Source organism: Pelodiscus sinensis, chromosome 2, assembly GCF_049634645.1.
Source record: "Pelodiscus sinensis isolate JC-2024 chromosome 2, ASM4963464v1, whole genome shotgun sequence".
Taxonomy (NCBI): domain Eukaryota; kingdom Metazoa; phylum Chordata; order Testudines; family Trionychidae; genus Pelodiscus; species Pelodiscus sinensis.
The window spans coordinates 67224433-67246293 of record NC_134712.1 but is presented as its reverse complement, the minus strand read 5'-3'; positions in this window follow the sequence as shown (position 1 = coordinate 67246293).

The window sequence follows — 21861 nt, the reverse complement described above, 5'->3', positions numbered from 1 at the left end:
ATAACAATAAGCAAATGTTATGAACCCCCTCCTCGTGGTGCTGGTCAGCTGATCCCCTCAACCAATCAGGAAGTTTGTCCAATCAGGCAACTCCTGTAAGGACCAGCTGTGCTTATTAATATGCCTGGAGTTCAAGCTAGCAGCATGTAAAAGGACTAGCTGGGGCCTAAAACCTATAATTAGCAATGCTTAGCTTTACAGGATGTGATTTGCCTGAGGGGCCCAATTCAGTTGGCACTCTCTGAGCATGCCTAGCAGATCTTTCCCAGCATGTGACTTAGGTTGCTGAATGCCTATCTTCCCTAATTTGTGAACCACAAGCTAAGACACATGGGCTGTGTCTACATTGGCATCCCTTTCCGGAAAAGGGATGCTAATGAGACACTTCGTAATTGCAAATCCATGGGGGATTTAAATATCCCCCGCGGCATTTGCATTTACATGGCTGCCGCTTTTTTCCGGCTCGGGGTTTTTGCCGGAGAAAAGCGCCAGTGTAGACGTGATTTTCCGGAAAATAAGCCCTTTTCCAGAAGATCCCTTATTCCTTCTTGAAAGTAGGAAGGCTTCCTCCGTGCAAATGTACTTGAAAGTAGGAATAAGGGATCTTCTGGAAAAGGGCTTATTTTCCGGAAAATCACGTCTACACTGGCGCTTTTCTCCGGCAAAAACCCCGAGCCGGAAAAAAGCGGCAGCCATGTAAATGCAAATGCCGCGGGGGATATTTAAATCCCCCGTGGATTTGCAATTACAAAGTGTCTCATTAGCATCCCTTTTCCAGAAAGGGATGCCAATGTAGACACAGCCATGCCTTCCTGCAGCCCAACATTAGGCATTTATTTCCAAGGGAGAAGCAGGTCTTAGGACACATCCCTCTCATCTGCATCTCTCAGTGGATAACTTATGCAACTCCCTGCCTAATGTGCCAACTATGTGGACCACAATCTAAGGCCCCACTCTCTTCGCCTTTACTATCTAGCGCCACGTCTAGACTGCAAATCTCTTTCGAAAGATACTTTTGAAAAAACATTTTTCGAAAAAGAGCATCTAGACTACAACCAGTACTTTCGAAAAAGCAAGCCGCTTTTTCGAAAGAGTCTAGATGCTCTTTCAAAAAAGCAGTTTGTACTCGGTAGCACCTTTTTTCGAAAGAGTACTTCTGAAAAAAGGCATTATTCCTCGTAGAATGAGGTTTTCCGCGATCAAAAAAACTGCTGCGTTCGTTCGATTTACTTTCAAAAGAACGCAGCAGCAGTCTAGATGCAGGGGAAGTTTTTTTTTTAAAAAAAGGCCACTTTTTTTTAAAAAAAAAACCTGTAGTTTAGAGACACCCCAAGATCCTAGATGCCTAGCTCAGGCTGTGTGGATCACAAAGTTTTTCCTGAGATTAGTTAGTTGTTTTTTCCTGAAAGTTAGTTGTTGTGATATTGAGTGCCACGGTGCCCAGTTTGCTAATTCATAAAAAAATGAAAAACGTGCAATGAACACGTTAAAAACAATCTATTAGTTCTTGCTCTGATTCATCAGCAAGGAAGTATTTTCAATTCTATTACTTTAGTTCCAACCTTTATTTGCACAGAGGAAGCCTTACTCACTCTCTACAGGGATTCTCATTAGCCTCACTCACTGAGATAGATATGGATCTGAGAAAAAGCTAGAAGAATTTGTTTGGAAACATGGGGTAAAATACTCCATACAAAGAACTTGTGCTCATGAAATCAGTCTTAGCTTTGTGACATCACACTTTCTTCAGAAGGCAGGGATAAAGATTCTAGTCCTAACCCTTTCTTCTAAATTCATATTTTATTGGACATATTAGTCTATTTTTATTGAGGTATATGGTGCCCTCTGATGGTTTAAATGTGTATAGAACTTGTGCAGCAAGTTAAAATGCAGGAAAAATAAGTTAATGCTGGTTGTCCCACAAACAGTGGTGACTTTCACCTCCCTTCCTCGTGAGGTACGCCCACTCTCTCACATCTAGAATCTGCTGAGTGATTGAGCTACTCCATCTGAATAGGGATGGTTGGGATACCCTTGGCAATTGGCCCATGCTCTTAATCTATTCAGTGAGACAGTGTGTGGATAGAGATTCAAGACTCTTTCATTAACTGCACTGTCTCTGCGCACCCTGTCTTTCCCCAATAGATTTAGGGCATGATTTACACCAATATCAAGCCTGAATGTCCTCTTTTAAATTATCCTGGATTGATCGCAGTGAGCTGGAAAAGGGGAGTAAACAGTGAGGTGGCAAAGTTTGCAAAGGATACAACAAGAGAGTTAAATCCAAAGCTAATTGCAAAGCAAGCACTACAGAGGGATCTCACAAAATGGGATGACTATGAAACAAAATATCAAAGGAAAATAAATGTGCAAAGTAATGAACATTAGAAAAATAATCTGAATTATACATACAAAATGATGGGCTCTAAATTATCTTGGGTCACTCAAGAAAGAGACCTTGGAGTCACTGTGGATCATTCTCTAAAAAGCCATCCAGTCAGTGTGCAACAGTTCTAAAAAAAGCTAACACACTGCTAAGAATGGGATAGAGAATAAGACAGAAAATATCAAGCCATTGTGTAAATCGATGGTGTGACACTACCTTGAACACTGTGTGCAGTTCTGATCACCCCATTTCAAACATATATATTAGAATTGGAAGAGGTACAGAGAATGGCAAGAAAAATGATTAGGGTCGTGGAACAACTTCCATATGAGGAGAAATTAAAAAGACTGGCACTGTTCATCTTGGAAAAACTTAAAAAACAACGCATAGTCTAGCTGCATCTTAAAGACTAACAAAACATGTAGATTGTATCATGAGCTTTTGTAGGCACAACCCACTTCTTCAGATGACTGGAGTACTACTTGTTGTTTTTCCAGTTTTTAAGTTTTTCCATTTACAGACTAGCTCGGCTACCCCTCTGAAGCATCTTAGAAAAGAGATGACTAAAGGGACATATGATCAAGGTATTTAAAATCATGACTGGTGTGGAGAAAGTAAATAAAAAAGTGTTATTTACTCTTCACATAACACACAAACCAAAGGTCACACGATGAAATTAACAAACAGCATGTTTAAAACAAACAGAAGGATATAATTGCTCACCTAATGCACAGTCAAGCTTTGGAACTCACTGCCAAAGGATGTTATGAAGATCAAAATATAACTGGGTCAAACAAGAATTAGATAAGTTCATGGAGGATAATTCCGTCAAAATCTATTGGCCAAGATGGTCAAAGGTGCAATCCATGTCCTAGTTGTCCCTAGACTCTGACTCCCAGAAACTGGAGCTAGACATCATGGGAGAATCACTTGATTAATTGCCCTGTGAAGCATCCGGCACCAGCTACTGTTGGAAGACAAGATACTGGACTAGATGCACCACTGGTCTAACACTCCTACATGACAGTGCACATTACTAGTTCCATTCAGGCTTTTATACTGTGCCCATTGATGTTGTATCTGGCAACACAGTAGTCCCTCTGGTGGTGTACATTTTAAGGTTATTTATTATAGTTATCATCAAGCTTGAGTGTCTATTTTATCTTACTAGAATAATTTATATAACTTTTAAAGTTTCACAGTGCTGTCAAAGAAAGATACACTAAATTCCCTGTCCCAAAGAGCTTCAATCATTGTTAATACCCCTCCCACCCCCCCGCGCGCGCGCGCGCACACACACACACACACACACACACACACACACACACACGATATGTATAATTAAGTTCCCCATAACTGACCTTGAAGGAAAGAAATAACTCTTCTCATGTCTCTTGTCTGAAAGCCGTTACATAGCTCCAAGTAGCAGTTTTCCCATAGGTCATGACCAGTCATCCATGCCTTAACCTACCCTGGGAATAGTACTGTGGTGTCTCTTTGTACTGAAAACGATTGCCTAGGAGAGCAGTATTTACAGCAGCTAAGATGCCAAATGATATACTGATCAGTGAGGGAATATCACTCCAAGAAGCATTTTTGTGAAGTATGAATATTTAGGGAGTAATATAGCTGAAAGTGACAGGACAAGGTTTGGTTAAACATGTGAAATACATATGATGACATGGCTAGGTCTGTTACTGGTTTTCCTTCATTCAGTACTACTGTAATGATTCTAGTGAACAGATTGTTTCTCTTACTCATTTGCCTTTGGCATAATACATTTGGCCTTGTCTGGTTGATTATTACTAGGTTTCCTTTTTAACCTTTGCTGAGGGTTGTTGTATTATCTAGTGAGCTAGCTTAAGTACTTATGTGGCCCCCATTACCATTGTATCTGGGCACCTCACAATCTGTCATGAATTTATCTGCACAATACCCTTGTGAGGTAGAGAAGTGCTGTTATGTCCATTCTGAAGATGGAAACTGAGTCACGGCGAAACTACAGGCTAGATGTTAAAAGACATTTAGGTGCTTAAAGATGCACGGATTTTCAGAAGTGTTTAGGTGCTCAACTCTGATGAAAATATTCCTCTTGACTTGCCCAAGGGAATTGATGCCAGGTCTCCCGAATACCTGCCACCCTTGCTGCTGGACCATTCTGCCTTCTTCTTAGGAGAAGTATGTGAATTTTATCAATAGGCAGCAGTACAATGCAATAATTGGTCCATCTAAGCAGTATCAAGGGCTTATAACAGCAGCTATAGTACAGGGATGAGGAGTTAGTAAATGCACAGCATGTTTCTACATTTTCATCACTTCAACAATTTGGGAGAAAATGTCAGTTAGTGGAGCATTGTAAATTCCTGATCAATCAAAAAACAAACTAGCTAAATATACAACTTGTTGGAAAAATATGATGTGTGGAGAATGTGAAATAAATTGCGTTTAATTAGGGATGTGAATGACTAGTTGACTATCCGATAAGCAAATTCTTATAGGATAGTCAACAAGCCAGTCAACTAGTAGCTTCCTCCCCCTTGCTTCCTCTGTCAGAAAGAGGCAGCAAGACGGGGAAAGAAAAGAGGGTGCTTCAACGTGGCAGTGCTGTGTGGAGCTTGGGGCCAAACCCCTGGCTTCACGCGGCACTGCCACTTTGAAATGCCATATGCAGCCAGGGGCCAGCTGGGACTGCCGCATGCATGGAGCCCAGGGGCAGTGGAGGAGTCCCCAGTCACCTACTAGCCCTGTGCTCCCTGCGGCATTTCAAAGCGGCAGTGCTGAATAGAGCCTGGGGTCACTTGGGGACTCCCCTGATGACCCCAGGCTCCATGCAGTGCTGCTGCTTTGAAACACTGTGTGGTGCCTGACGCTGTGCTCCCTACGGCGTTTCAAAGCAGACTTAGAATCCGCAACTGACCTCGGGCTCCATGCGGCCTTGCTGCTTTGCATTGCTCCATGCGGCGTTGCTGCTTTGCATTGTATCTGGGCACCTCACAATCTGTCATGAATTTATCTGCACAATACCCTTGTGAGGTAGAGAAGTGCTGTTATGTCCATTCTGAAGATGGAAACTGAGTCACGGCGAAACTACGGGCTAGATGTTAAAAGACATTTAGGTGCTTAAAGATGCACGGATTTTCAGAAGTGTTTAGGTGCCCAACTCTGATGAAAATATTGTGGGGAGCACGGGACCAGCAGTGGGCTGCTTGAGTCTCCTGCTGGCCCCATGCTCCCTGTAGCACTTTCTCCGTTGAAGTGTAGCAACCCTGGGGCTGTTGCTACACTTCAAAGGCAAAAGCGCCCCTATTGACTAATCGCATAGTCAATGCAAATTGCTTATGTAACTCAAAAACTCCATCTTTTTAAATTAAACTGAAGATGCTGCATTGTTTGCAGTCTATCCTCAGAGATCTGCACAAACCAGAGGAAATGACTGTGGAATACACTGGTCTTTGCCTGTAAATAAGAACCAAAGGGCCTGTTTTCAAGCAAAATATCCATAGGTGGAATAACAGAGTAAATAAAGGAAGTGTGATACTAAGCACCATTGTCTTCTCAACCTTTTTAGTGAGTGAACATATACACCGAGGAAACAACAGCGATATGATTTTCCAGTTCTATAAAGCCTATTTAAGACAGACCTGACCTTCCCTTAGCTTCAAAAGATCGTAAGTGCGACATGAGCTGTTAGCCCAATAGTTAAAAGGCATGTATTTCACAACCAACTGTATATACTCAGTTGTTTTAGATATATATATATTACTATAGAAGCCTTTAGAGCCAGAAAATCTACCCAGCATTGCTAGGGTCTTTAACTCAATTAATTTTTGTTTTTTGGAAAATAAAATGAAAATGTACATACTTCATTTGAATCATTGCTCTAGGGTGGGGTTGGGGATGTGGGGTTCAGTATACCGGCTACCTCTGGGAGAGAGGACTACTCCAGCCTTCTCTCACTGCAGTAACTTGAAGCCAGGTGAGCAGCACCTCTCCATGGCTGCTCCTCCTCTAGCGGTCATAGACAGGGGAGGGGTGCACATTCCCCTTCTGGGACAGCTCCAGATTAATCTGCCCCCTGTGCCTACCAGCGAGAAAGCAGGAAACTCTGCACTTTCCCTTCGCTCCCCGATGAAGAGTAATAGCCAGCAATGTTCCTGTATGAAGTAGGGGTGGAGGGTGGATTTCTGTACCCTAGCCTTCCCTAACCCTAGTTGGGGCAGGTCCAGGTTCATCTGTCGTATGTGCTTAAGAAAGGAATGCAGCAAACTGTTCACTTTCCCTTCACTCTGATGAAGGGGAACAGCCAGCAATGTTCCAGTACAAATGGCAGAGAGGGCGCCTGGGTGCTGGAGTCTTGTAGCTAGGTGAGTCCCGCCAGGGATGGATGCCTCCAGCCAGCCCCTTTCACCTGCCTGCTGATTCTGTCCCTTTTCTATTTGGTTTTATGAAAAGCAATCCCATTCCAGGAACATCCCATTTTCCTGGCACAACCAAACAGAGCCGGACCGAGCCATTTTGGCACCCCGGGCAGGCAGGTTAATTGCGCCCCGGGTTGGGGGAGGGCGCATGTGCAGCCCTGCCCCTAGCCGGCGCACTGGGGAGGACGCGCGGAGCTGGCAGTGGCAGGACACATGTGCCTGGCCTGGCCCAGCCCGGCTACTGCTTCTGGCACACAGCCCGAGGCCGCCCAGGGCAGGCCAAGCCTGGCTGTACATTGCCCCATGGCTGCAGGGGAAAGGGCACTGCTGGCTGGTGCTGTGGGGGTAAACGCGGCCCCCACCCCAGGTGGCCACTGCAGGATGGCTGCTAGGAGCTGCTGCAGCCCGCGATCTGGGAGCCGGGCGCAGCACCTGATAGCAGCTATAAGGGGCAATGTGTGCCCCTTACAGCTGCCATTAGGCGCCCCCCATAGGTTGGCGCACCAGGCAACTGCCCAGCTAGCCCATGCCTTAATCCATCCCTGCAACAAAACCTTGACCTTGCTTTATGTTATGATAAGAGGAAGCTGCATATCGATATATGGTGATCCTAGCTCTTGTCATTTGGGAGGAGTTTTTGAACAAACAGACAGTTATACATATGCACAGACAGACAAACTTTCTTAGATATATAGTACATACATCAACTGTATGTATTTAAATTGCTTTCCTCTTTCCCATCTTTTGCTTTTTTAGGTTCCAATCCTGCAAAGTTTGTTTGTGAATTTTGCTTATCTTTGCACTCGCTGAGTCTGTGTTCAACACTTCTGTGAAAAGTGCTCTCTGTGGCATTCTACAGGGGGTTTATGATGCCATAAAAAGGTGTTGAAAGTATCCTCTTTTTTGCCTTTACTTTGAGAGTGAGTCATTTGAGATCACTGCAATGTGCCTTTTGATGTTGTGACATTTGTTCCCTTCGAAAAGAGAGAAGCAGAAAAAGGAACAGTGAAAAACTTCAGCCCCCAGTTGTTAGGAGGAGGAAAAAACAGCGTGATATTGGAAATCAGCAAGACATTATGCTGTGCTTCTGCATCTTAGTCAAAGTAGGCTGACTGAGAGTCTATTATTTTCATATGGAAAGTCGAGGACAATGATTTAAGATTCCCAGTGATCTTTATATTAAGTGTGGCTTAGGTATCCAATTATATTGCAGCTACTTGATGTAAGTGGCCCAATCACTCTGTTCATATTGGGAAATATTGCTTATGAAGACAACATATATAATTGGATATAAAAAAGAGACAAAATGAAATAAAATGGCTGAAAAACGAGGCGCTTATTGAAGTGAGCCTGCGGTATGCTTTGCCTTAGTTAAAAAAGTAGAGCAATTACACTAAAATAAAGAACAAACATTGACTAATGGGGGGAGAGGAGGAAACCCAGTGATCTCATTAATACCATTTCTGGATCTCCCTCGCTGTCATGCCTGCCAATAGGATGTTTGCCGATGCACTCTAGGAAGATAGGGTTTGACACTCACAGTAAGACGGGAAACTAGCTGGAGTGTGTTGCTCACTCATAAGAACATAAGAATGGCCACACTGGGTCAGGCCAATGGTCCATCTAGCCCAGTATCCTGTCTGCCGACAGTGGCCAATACTAGATGCCCCAGAGGGAGGGAACACAACAGGTAATCCTCACATGATCCCTCCCTTGTCACCTATTTCCAGACAAACAGAGGCTTGCTATTACCTATCACCTTACTTTCTTGTAGATCTTTGCAGATGAATATCTTAATTACTTGCTCCATTATCTTCCCTGGCACAGAAGTTAAACTGACTGGTTTATAATTTCCTGGGTTGTTCTTATTCCCCTTTTGCCCTATTCCAGTCTTCTGGAATCTCTCTCAATTTCCATGATTTTTCAAAGATGATAGCTAAAGGCTGAGACCTCCTCTATCAGTTCCTTGAGTATTCAGGCTCTGGTGACTTGCAGATATCTAACTTTTCTAAGAAATGTTTTACTTGTTTTTTTTATTTTAACTTCTAAACCTACCCCATTTCCACTAGCATTTACTATGTTAGGCATCCTGTCACCATCCATCTTCCTGACGAAAACTGAAACAAAGAAGTCATTAAGCACCTCTGCCATATGGGCCTATCCTGTCTTTGGTCTTCCTCTTGATCCTGATATACTTGTAGAACATCCTCTTGTTACCATTTATGCCTCTAGCTAGATTTAACTATTTTTGTGCCTTTGACTTTCTAATCTTCCCCTGCATACCTGTGTTGTTTCCTCATGTTCATCCTTTGTAATTTGATCTAGTTTCCACTTTTTATATGACTCCTTTTTGATCATGTAAGATATCCCAGTTGATCCAAGGTGGTCTCCTGCCATACTTTTTATCTTTCCTACACAGTGGAATAGTTTGCTTTTAGGCCCTTAATAATGTCCCTTTAAAAAACTTTCGCCTCCCTTCAGTTGTTTTTCCTCCTAGTATTGCTTCCCATGGGACCTTACCTACCAGCTCTCTGAGTTTACTAAAATCTGCCTTCCTAAAATTTATTGTCTTTATTTTGTTGTTCTCCCTTCTACCATTCCTTAGAATCATGAACCCTATGATTTCATGGTCACTTTCTCTCAAGCTGCCTTCAACTTTCAAATTTTCAACCAGTTCTTCTCTATTTGTTAAAATCGAATCAAGAACAGCTCCCCCCAGTAGCTTTTTCAACCTTCTGAAATAAAAAAAAATGTCTCCAATACAGTCCAAGAACTTATTGGATAGTCTGTGCCCCACTGTGTTAGTTTCCCAACATATGTCTGGATAGTTGCAGTCCCCCATCACCACCAAATAGTGTGTTTTGAATGATTTTGTTAGTTGTTTTAAAAAAAGATTCATCTATTTCTTCTGCCTGGCTAGGTGGTCTATAGTAGACCCCTTGCATGACATCACCCTTATTTTTTATCCCTTTTAACTTAACCCAGAGCAGACTGTCTTCTATGTCCATCTTCACCTCAGTGTATTCATTTTTAATATGAGATCAAAACTCAAAGCAAAACCAAGAATATGTTCTCCTGAATCCATGGTTTCAGACAGCAGAAAAACCTGTGAGGAGAAAGATATGGAAGGACTGATAGAAAACCAATTCCCCAGAGTAGTAGTGTCCCTAACTAATCTGGGGAAAGAAGTAGTATCCTTAGAAGAAATTCAGGGCATGGAAAAACTACAATCCTAGGAGTGGAAAAGCTAAATCAACCAGCTTAAAATAAATACTATTTTAATTTGGAAAAAAAGAAAAGTATATTCCACTTATTCATTCTCTAGTTCCAAGGGTCTCACAGAATAATGTTTCCAGAGTTTTTCTCCCTGCAGCAAAGACATCAGTCTGCTGTGAAATACAAAATGTTGAAAAAATGCAACTCCTTATACTGCTATCAGATATTTGCATTTACTTAAAAAAGTCTTCACACTTGCCTGTGCTGTTGTACATTATGTAATACATCCTAGAAACATCAGTGTAGTAACAGTCTGGAAGATGTTACACAATGAGTAGTATATTTAGTATTGCCATTTCCAAAAGTTCAGGAAAGATTTAGGTAACTATACTTATCTGCAACAGCTGTGAAAACCAAAATAGCAAGCAATCCCAGAGTTATAAACAACACAGTACTCCCTCTGCTGGTCAGAAGCAGACATTCTAAATAATGTCCAGTACTATAAATCTTATTTAAAGAGGTATTAAGATTCTTACTTGAAGAGGTGCCCTGCAAAAAGGAATTTGTTTTTAAATTTGGTCTTGTGCCCTTGTTTTCTTGTGGTATATAAAGTAGTCCTGCCCGCAGCTTGTTTGTTTTTTAGTTAGGAAAATCAGGACTATAAATTCTAGCCTCCCTTGGCTTGTTTGGAGGATCAGTGTGAAATAAAGAAACATTGATTGAGGGGCTAAGGGTGCTGAAACTGCAAGAAAGCCTTTCCTTATTCAAAATATTAATAATTGAAGTTAAATATTTGTTAAACAAGAAACAACTCAACTTTCACACCTCTTGTTGTGCCAGTATTTCACTGGCTCTATAGTTATAGAGTCTTCCAGGCTAGACAAGACCTGACTTTTTAATGTCAAAGATAAACAAGTTAACTTAAACAAAAGAACTTTCAGTTCTGCTTTACCCCTCATGAGGAAACCAACAATGACACCCTCTCCCTTTGAGGATCAGTGTTAGGGCTCAATTTTCAGTGATACTTTATTTTCTCAATGTTAATTTTTTAAACCAGTATCACAGAGCATGAGAAATTGAAAAACATTTTAGATCTGGATCGGAGAGCTTCCTGCACTTGCTTAGGTCGTGAACAAGGCTCTGCCATTGCTATCTGTCCTAGATTACTTTACACACCCTCTTCATTGCTAAATCCAATATATTTTCCCTCTTTCTGGGCAGAGTTCATTAGAAGGATTCTTTCAGTTGGCTTCTTGTGCATGTTTTTCTAGCTGCCCAGTGGCATACCTGCCATGGTAGGTGCATGGGCTTCAGCCTGGACATGTCCCATCTTCTTTTCTGGATTATTTAGGAGATTAGGGGCTGTTGCTCTGAAGAATGTCTTCATTTCTTATAAATGCATTTAATTTAATTCCAGTTCCTAAGGCATCTGGATGTCCATCTGTACATTTGACAGATTTCTGGCTCATGTCCATATGTTAAGAGAAAAATCATGAATATTTAAAATAACAGGTAAAATACGTGCACAGTTTGGTTAATTGTGAGCTAAACCAAATGACTCTGTTTTATTATTATTCCACTCTTACAAGCTCTTGGGGGCAAGGACTGACTCTCGTTTTGCTTGCACGGTGCCTGGAACAATGGGATCCCATTCTCCGTTGGCTCCTAAGCACTCTAATATTAATAATTAGTAGCAAAATTTCTAATTTTTATAAAGGTACTCCAGGAGCACCTGGAGGCCCCAATGAAGATGTGTGTTCTATTGTGCTAGATCAGGGATGGGCGAAATATGGCCCATGGGCTGGATCCAGCCTGCCAAACTTTTTGATCCAACCCAGCATGACTCTCCTGGCTGCTAATGTCCTGCGGCTCCACATACTGCTGAAAGTTGCCTGTGCTGGAGCAAACGTGTCTCTGTGTGCACAATGGTTGGAGGGATGAATGGCCATGGGTCTCCGTGCACTGCCCCACCCCCGCACTCCCATTGGCCAGAAACAGGTCTTATTACCATAGGCAGCTCCCAGTAGTTGATAATAGGCAAAATTCTTACTACAGTTCAGTTTATGTTGTGAAGTAAACCGGTCAACATGAGCTACAAGGTGGTGCTAGTGGGTGTGTACAGCATGCAGAGATCCATTGGCTCCCCCCAATGGGTACTCATGCAAAGAAACGCTTGCTCCAGCAGCTGATGGCTTTGAGTGGCGTACAGGACTGCAGCAGCCAGACATCCTGAATGGTGCACTGCACTGAGCTGCCTACAGTAAGTGCCTCCCAGCCAAATCTGCACCTGGCACCCCCTTCTGAATCCCAATTCACTGCCTCAGGTCACAGCCCCCTCCTGCACCCAAACTCCATCCTGGACCCTGCACCCTCTCCTCCATCCCTTCCCCAGATCAGAACCCCTTCCTTCACACAAAGTCCTTTTCAGACCCCAGAGCCTCTCCACAAATATCATAGAAAAGTGTGGCCCGTGACCATTTACCAGATTCTTGGAGTGGCCCCCCTGCAAAATATATTGCCCACTGCTAAGCTAGAAGCTATATATACAAGGCAACACACAAACTCTGTCTCAAAGAGTTTACAGTCCAAATGGACAAGAGAGAGAAAGGAATTGTCATCATCCATGTTTTACTGATTGGGTAAGGAGGCACACAGAGATTCAACAGCTTGCTCAACGTCCCATCAGATATCTGCGGCAGAGCTGGGAATGACTAACTCTGGGTATGTCTACACTACTGTAGCCAGACAGACCAACACCCCATCTCATCCATCTTATTTGCCTCTCTGAAGCATACAGGGCAGAGAAGGAGCAGTAAAATCAGCATAGTCTATGCTGGCTCATCTGATCCTGAGAAGCTAAAAAAAAAAAAAAAACAGATATGATTAAGGCAATCAGCATAGCCATCAAGCTTTGATCTGCTTTAATGCAACATCAGGATATGCGAGTGTGCCCGGCTGGCACCTATGTTGATACGAACACACAGTCCCTGGGAGAGGAATCCCCCACTGAGAAAAGAATGCCCAGTACTTCCAGTTTAATCATCTCAATTCTCTCTTACAAGTGTAAATTAAGTTCACAACTCCCTTGTAAGAACTGGTCTCACAGAAGACAGACCAGCCCCATTTGGCATGACAGACAAGAAAGAGAAATATGTGACCCCATGAGTATAAAAGATAGGTCCAGCACACACTCACTTTGAGTGTCATTCTACCCTCTACCTGCTGGTCGGGTTAGGTGTTTGACCTCCCGAGGTTCTATGGGGACGCCCACCTCGTATTTTCGTCTTTCCTAGGAATTGAGGGACCGGCCCTGGCCTGACATGCTGGAGTCGAGAGGCACAGAAGGGGGTAAAAATTGTACCTGGATGTGGTCCTCTGTCTTAAGTGTACACATAGAAAGAGTAAGCTGTTACTTGGTACCATTATTTCTATTTTTCTATCTTTATCTTCTTTGTAACCATTTTTAAGATCTATATTTTGCTAGTAGTTAAGAAATAGAGCAATAGCCATTGTAACCATATGATTTATAAGCTTCTTTAATAAACCTGTAACTGTTTAAGCTTTAACCTGACTCCTTCAGTTGCTGTAACAGAACCAAGCTCAATTTAAGAGAACTTCAGCCGGTCTTAGGGACAGATATAGGGAGCCCTGACTGTCGGCTGACAACTACCCTCCTAGTTCGAACTAGGAGGGTAATGTAGGCATACCACACTTGCAAATGAAGCCCGGGATTTGAATTTCCCGGGCTTCATTTGCATAAGCGGGGAGCTGCCATTTTTAAAACCCCGCTGGTTCGAACCCCGTGCAGCACGGCTACACGGGGCACGAACTAAGTAGTTCGAACTAGGCTTCCTAGTTCGAACTAGGAAGCCTAGTCCGAACTACCTAGTTCATGCCGCGTGTAGCCACGTGGCACGGGGTTCGAACCAGCGGGGTTTTAAAAATGGCAGTGCCCATCTTATGCAAATGAAGCCCGGGAAATTCAAATCCCGGGCTTCATTTGCAAGTGCGGTATGCCTACATTACCCCGCTAGTTCGAACTAGCGGGGTAGTGTAGACATACCCTCTGTGCCTCAATTGCAAGGCCAACATTCCTCCTTATAGTCAAAATGCATTCACTTACACATTTTAAACATGACCTATTTTCCTGCTCTAGACAATGCAGGAGTTTTGTGAACACCCGGCGCCAAACAGTACCTAGGGCTGTCCTCACCTGGACTGACCAAACAGCATAGCTCGACAATAGAAAGGCATGTTATTATATAACTACAGCCCAATGATTTAGTAATACTTTCTAATGATTATTTAAGAGAGAAATGTATGAAGCCAAATGGGGAAAAAAACCCAAATGATTTTTTTGAGAGTTTGTCAAGTTTTTGCGTAGGAGAACCATGGGAACTGGAGGAGGATTCATTAACAATGTATCAAAAAGATAAATGTGGGGCTTCTTTCTATTCACTTATGAGTACTATATGCAAGCCTGCCGGGGTGAGGGAGCAGAGGGTGGCAAGAGAGACAATTGCTCCGAGGACAAGCGATTGAAAAGGGATAGAGGTGGCAATAGTGGTGTCTGGAACCCTGAGCTCTTTAAATAGTGCCAGAACCCTGCACAGCATGCTCTGGGCAACACTAAAGGTTGTCTTGGGAGGTTAGCCCCAGCCCTACCCCTTCTGCCTCAGGGCCCTGCCTTTTCCAGGGGTGCGGAGCCAGATCCCCCCTCTGCCTTGCCCATAGTAACTTGCTCTGACATCTTCTGGAGCACATGTATCTCTGCATGCACACCCCTTAAGGAGAGGGGGGCAGCAGGTCTCCAAGCACTGTCCATGCATGCTAACACCACCCTACAGCTCGCATTGGCCAGTTTAGGGGTACATCTGTCGACGGAGCCATGTAGATTAGTTTACACAACAAAGGGAAATGAAACTGCGATTTAAATAATTGCTGCTTCATTTAAATCAAAATGGCTGCTGCACTGTGCTGATCAGCTGATTGTTGGCAAAAGCCGCAGTCTATATTGGGGATCTGCCGACCCTAGGACCCTTTGATGCAGATCCTGTAAGTCTCGTTTCATGAGGCATAAAGGATCTGCTGATGAAGGGTTCTGGGGTCAGCAGATCCCTGTCTAGACTGCCGCACTGTGCCGACAATCAGCTGATTGGCACAGCGCGGTGGCCATTTTGATTTAAATGAAGTGGTGATTATTTAAATCACAGCTTCATTTCCCTTTGCCGTCCTGCCTAATCTACATGGCTCTGTCGACGGAGCCATGTAGTCTAGACACACCCTAGCTCACAACACAAGCCTGTTGGCCCCCACTGATTATCTGGTTTCCAAGTGCTGAAAGGGATGTTTACAGTCTGATTGTATGGAGTTAAGTCAAAAGGGGCTGGTAGGAAAAACAAAGCACGAAATGAAAATGACTGAAGATAAGACACCCCGGGCAAAACACGTCAGGCCTAAGAGAACACTGACTAGGCTACTAATTGAGACAAGCCTACCTGGGTTGGCTCCAGAAAATAAAAAGACTTACTTTGCTAGAGATGAGAGCTGAAGATCAAAAGGAGGGGAAACAGTTAAAAAGTCCTTCTCCGTAGAAAGGTCAGTTGTCAGGGCTGTCAGGGGGTAGGCTGCCTCAGAGAGAGGCTCTGTGGAGGGAGCCTGGAGCACTTGGGCCTATTGACCAACATTTGGTCTGTGTGTGTGTGTGTGTGTGGTGGGGGGAAGATATTATGGTGGATAGACTGTTTTATTGTTTTGAAATCCTTGTTCCTTTATGCTATGTGATGTGCTACTGTTTAGAGTCAACAGTGATTTGTTTTGAAAGGGCTACATACAGTACAACTTTGATATACACTTCCTTGTATATACTATTGGTCACAGTTCACATGGGGCAGATCTTCAGGTACTGAACCCAAGTGGGGCTTGTTGAAGTTATTAGGGTAATAGGGATCTGTAATCCAGGTCCTGATTGAAGCATGTGAGGACTGCATAAATCTATTCCAAGAGAGGCAAGAGCTTGAGATGGGTCTCATGAGAGATGCACTTGGTGAAAGGACAATGTGCAGCTAGCCTTGTAATGGAGACAGTGAATTTTATGGACCTTTGGGGTGGTGTTAACAAATACATCACATGTTAAAAGGGGAAAAAAGGGCCACAAATGAAGCTGATTTTTTTTAACTTCCTGACTTCACTCCCATTTGGGTTCATCAACATGCCTAATCTGTCACTCCAGGACTACTGCTCTTTACAACAGTGTTTCTGAAAGTGAAATCAAAGTGTTGGCTTAGGATAATTGGCTGACATAACAACCTATCACAAAGGTGGTATTTTTTTCCAGAGGTGATATTTCCTTACATAAGATAATAACCAGAGGATCCCAGCTGTTTGGCATGCCTCTGAAATCTGAGATTGTGGGGGAGGAATAGACAGACCAATGCATTTTAGTGTATTTGTATGTAATATATTGCAGTAGTTTTCTAAATAAAATATAGTAGCTTTATAAATAAAGAGTAGAATGAGTTCAGTGATAGCAGCCAAATATGAACTTCTGCTCAAGGGAGAACCAGGGCAGGTAGAAAACTAAATTTTAAAAGATACTTGGAGCAACCTGGGCTATTTCAAATGAAAGATCCCCATCCCACAACAATGAGGTGGTAATGTGGATCTTTTCATTTTATTTTTATTTGTGATTCTGTATTTTAGACGCACCAACACTGACCTGCTGCATGGAACAGAAGGATGGTGCTCCACTATTAAGGTAATAGGAGAAACAAATACATAGAAAGGTGCTGAGAAAGGACATGCATTGCAGATAAATGTGGTATGATTCTTGATAAACCTGCACCAGCCACTATTAAACTACTTAGATTATGTAGATGCAAATGTGATTCTCATTACCATGGGGAGTGAATAATTCTGGCTGGAGACAGGCATTATGCATAGAAGTGCTGTTAATCCCAGTATTTTTTACAGTTTAGTTACCTGCCTGTCCCTTAAGCAGAAGTTAATACTCTGAGGAAATCACTGAACTCATTATCTAACCCTAAAGTTTAGAGCCAAAATTTGAAGATGGGAAAGGGCAGTTTATTAGCCCCATTGTGTTCCTGCAGGGAGAATACAATTCCAGACCTGCAATTGAGCAAGGATTTTGTTTCTATTATTTTTTTCAAAATACCACGGTGAAATTCATCAGTAGTTCTGAGATACAAATATATTACATATTCCAGGCAATTGTGAGCATTAGTTTGCATCCCGTTTCTGAAGAATAAAAATAATTTCATGGATATAAGGTGTCTTCCCTATCAAGTGCCTAAACTAATGCCAAAAATAATTACCTCTGGAAAGATAATAATGTAGAATGTAAGGGTACGTCTAGACTACACGCTTTTGTCGACAGAAGTTTTGTCGACAGATACTGTCGACAAAGCTTCTGTCGACAAAGAGCATCTAGACTACATTCAGTTCTGTCGACAAAGCAAACTGCTTTGTCGACATGGCAGTGTAGACGCAAAGAACAGTTTAGCTGCACTAACGCCTTCTGTCGACAGAACTCTGTCGACAAAAGGCATTATTCCTCATAAAATGAGGTTTACCAGCGTCGACAAAACTGCTGAGTTCTGTCGACTTTATGTCGACAGAACTCAGCAGTAGTGTAGACGCAGGTTTAGTTTTATCGACAAAAGTCCACTTTTTGTCGACAAAACCCTGTAGTCTAGACACATCCTAACACTTGTTTTTGCACATACACATTTGCAATCAAAGCAAAGGATAGACAAACTGCACCTGAGACTATTTGATTAGTAATTATATGAATATAAATAGTGCTTAAATGCCTCAGTCAGGATCAGGGCCCACCTGTAGATGATGAACCGAGTAAGAGATAATCTGTGCCTTGAAGACCTTGGTCTAAGGCCATTATCCTGGAAACACTTAGGCTATGTCTACACTGCAGGCTTCTTGTGCAAGAAGCCTTTTGCGCAAGAGTTTTTGTGCAAAAACTTCTTGCACAAGAGCATGTCCATACCTCAAAGCATACCACAAAATTAATGCACTTTTGTGCAAGAGAGTGTCCACACTGCATGGACGCTCTTGCGCAAGAAAGCTCTGATGGTCATTCACAGAATGGCCATCAGAGCACCTGTGCTTTTGTGCAAGAAACCCCTCTGGAGTGTCCACACTTGCCTTTTTGCACAATAGCTGTAGTGTAGAAAGGAGTGATGCCTCTGTTCTGCTGTTTTACTGCTGATTTACTTACGCAAAAGTGCATTTGAGGTGTGGACGCTCTGCAGGTTTTTGTGCAAAACCAGCCATTTTTGCACAAAAACCTTGCAGTATAGATGTAGCCTTTGCCATGTCTCCTTTGAGTCAAATTCAACATGTTCCTGTTGCATAAAGCCTCCTCCCAAGCTATTACTTGATTTTATACATGGATTTTCTGGAAATACACTAAACTATAAGGTCCTGCCAGCACATGACTTAGAGACTGACAAAAACCTCCTGCTGACTGCATTGCTGTGGGGAGGGGGGCAGTTGTCTTCTAAATCACTTCATTACTGATGATTTGTAAATGATTCTCTGAAGCTTTGTATGGCTACGTCTACACCGGTGCATTCTCACGCAAAAACTCTTTTGCGGAAGAGTTTTTCTGCAAAAACTCTTCCGGAAGAGAGTGTCTACACTGGCATGTGCTTTTGTGCAAGAGAGATGCTTTTGCGCAAGAGCATCCATGCCAGTGTAGATACTCTCTTGCGCAAGAAAGCTCTGATGGCCATTTTAACCGGAGGGCTTTCTTGCGCAAGAAGTTCATGTTGCCTGTCTACACTGGCCTCTTGCGCAAGAACAGTTGCGCAAAAGGGCTTATTCCTGAGTGGGAGTGTCAGAGTTCTGGTGCAAGAAGCCCTGATTTCATACATTAGAACATCAGTTTACTTGCGCAAGAACACATGGCCAGTGTAGACAGGCAGCAAGTTTTTGCGCAAGAGCGGCTGCTTTTGGGCAATATCGCGCCAGTGTAGGCACAGCCTAATTGTTTCAGCTGCATTGCCTTTTAAACTCTGCAATTCCTTGTAAGCTTAAACCTTGCAACTCTGTAATCTTTGTAAAACCTAACAACTTTGTAACTTTCACCAACTTTGCTTTATATATTCAGAAACTTATTGTAAGCTTGGTGATTGTTAAGGCTTGCAACTTTGTAATCTTTGTAACTCTCAGCCACTTTGCTTGTAACTTGCTTTAAACTGCATTCTCCCCTGAGATATGAATTTGTGTGTGTGAGTGGAGACTATTGTGTGTTTGGGATTAGAAACTGCAAGGCTGAGCAGGTGAAGCCAGGTGATGAGTCATCAGACCAATTCAGGAGACACTGCTGCTTTGCTGGATCAAGGGAAGTCTGGGCATGCTCCCTGGTGACAAATGTGGATGAGTCACAGGAGTTATACAGAGGCAGAGCACATGGCCAGAAGCCCTCTTTCTGAGAAGCTCCTCTTTCTTCAGCCAGCTCTCTCTCTTTCCTGACCAACTTCCCAGCCATGATCAGCAGACAGACCCTTCAGGTGCAATATGCCTTGGCTCCTTCTGCAACCCATATGCCTGTGTGAGTGTGAATGAGTGAATAAATGAAGGTGTGTGTGTGTGTGTGTGTGTTTGTATGGTGAGAGATAGCTGGTCCCCCTTTAGTTTAAACCTTTAGTGGCAACTTATTTTCTTCAACCAAGTTATAAATGACTATGTCAACATTTCCAAAACAACTGCCCCACCTTGTGTGGTACTCATCACTTCAACATTAATCAGATGCTGTAGAAGTTCACCAGTACATAGATTCAGGCCCCAAAGGCTAGATTCTGCACATAAGTGAAATCCAGTGGTAAAACTGCCTATTGATTTTTTAATAATTGTACAGCATCAAGGCCTAAATTCCCAGTGTCATCAATAATACATGCATAGGGGCACAAAGGAACAAGTGTGTGAATAACATACACAGCATAAACTAGGTAAATGGAACTACCTATTCGTGAGTGATGCTGTAGTACATACATTTTGTGTGGACATCTGTATTTCAAAATGCAATTGTCAAAGTAAGCTCTCAAACAATTTTGTGGGAGACAGGGGTTAAAATCTTACCATGTATAAAACCAGTAATAGGGTTTCCAAATTTTAGATTTGTTTCACAAGTAGAATGAAGGATGACCAATTTAAAAAAAATGGTAAACAACTCCATAAAATAGTGTTCTTGTACAATATCAGGATGTATATCACAGATACAGGTTTCAAAACTCTCCGCTGAGAGCACTAACATGTACTATTTACATAATTTTATTTGTACAACTGACATGGATTCCTGAGTTGAGGCCATTTCAATGTTAGATTATCCAGATTAACATTTACGTGACAAACTGTGATCACTCTTCCAGGTACATGAATGAGTATTTTAAAAAGCAGTCTTAAATGCTATATATATTTTTATATGGCAGGTTTTAGAAATGAAAAGGAGGGTAGGAAGTACCCAGGGGAGCCAATTATAGTTTGGTTATGTGGCTGACTGACCGCTGGCCAGCATGTTGCAGCTGCCTCTGGAGTGGCAGCCTCTGCCCATAGGTCAAGAGGCCTGCATTTGTCAGCAGTCTGACATAGCAAGTTTGTTGTCCTGCTCTGTTTGAGGCCTGGGCAGCTTTCAGTGGCACAGGAAAAAGAGATGGGTGAATACAACAGCTGAGCATCCAGAGCTCCTAGAGGACTGCAAGATTTTGAGAACCATGTATCTCAAAAAGAGGAAGAGACAGAGGCAGCCCTTGTCTCACTGGTAGATTTATTGTACCATGGTAAGAAGCATCTCTGGATAATGGGCACTATAAGTTTGCTAAGAAGAGCAAAGCAAGAGAAACTGCCTCCAACAATAGACTTCCTCAGTCAGCACCTGAAAAATGCAAATGATCAGTCATGCATATGGAATCGTGAACGAGTTCAGTATCTTCAAGTGTTCGTGATCAGCAATGAATGGGTGATTGTTAACACAATGGTGCTGCCCCCTCACCTGCTCCAGAAACCATCCTCATCTTTGTGTAACAAGAAGATGCAAATGCCACAGAGAAAATTTGGGGCATGACAGTGATGAGGGTAGCAACAGAAAGCTGAACATATTAGATTCTGAGCATGAATAGAAATGCTTAAATTACTGTGGCTATAATTCTTGTGAGGAAATACAGCTTGAAAGGCTGTTGCATTAGACGTTGGGTAACTCAGAGAGGTGGGACTTCCATGGTCCAGCACCCTTGGGATCTGACTGGTCCCAAACAAGCGAGTTTGCTGAACCAGGGGAGGACAAATCTGACCCCCTGCTGCCAGCCTCCAGGCTCTCTGGAGAGATGCCAGCCTCCCAGCCACATTCCCAACTCCCCACACGAGCCAGGCTCCTGGCCATCAGCCCCGCGCCAGGCACTGGTCCTGGTCCCAGGTGCCAACCACTGTGCTGCTGGGGCTCTCTGGTATGGCAACATTTGTGTCCTGCTAGACAATAGACATTGCTGGACCAGAGTCCTGGCTGCAGGGTTTACCTACCCCTGGCTGGTAGAGCTCCCTGCCTCTGGTCAGTGGAGCTCTGCTCCTAGCCAGTGGGGCTCCCTGCCTCCAGCCGGCAGGGCTCCTTGCCCTTGGCCACCACTCCCAGCTGGCAGGGGCTCCCTGTTCCTGGCTGGCAGAACTCTGCTGGCTGCCTGCTGCCAGACTGAGTCCCAGCTGCTGGCAACCTCTCTGGTTAGGGCTCTCTGGTCTAGCAACATCTGTGGTCCTTCCCGGACCAGAGAGTTCCAGACCACAGAGGTTCAACCTGTAGTTGGATTATCAATT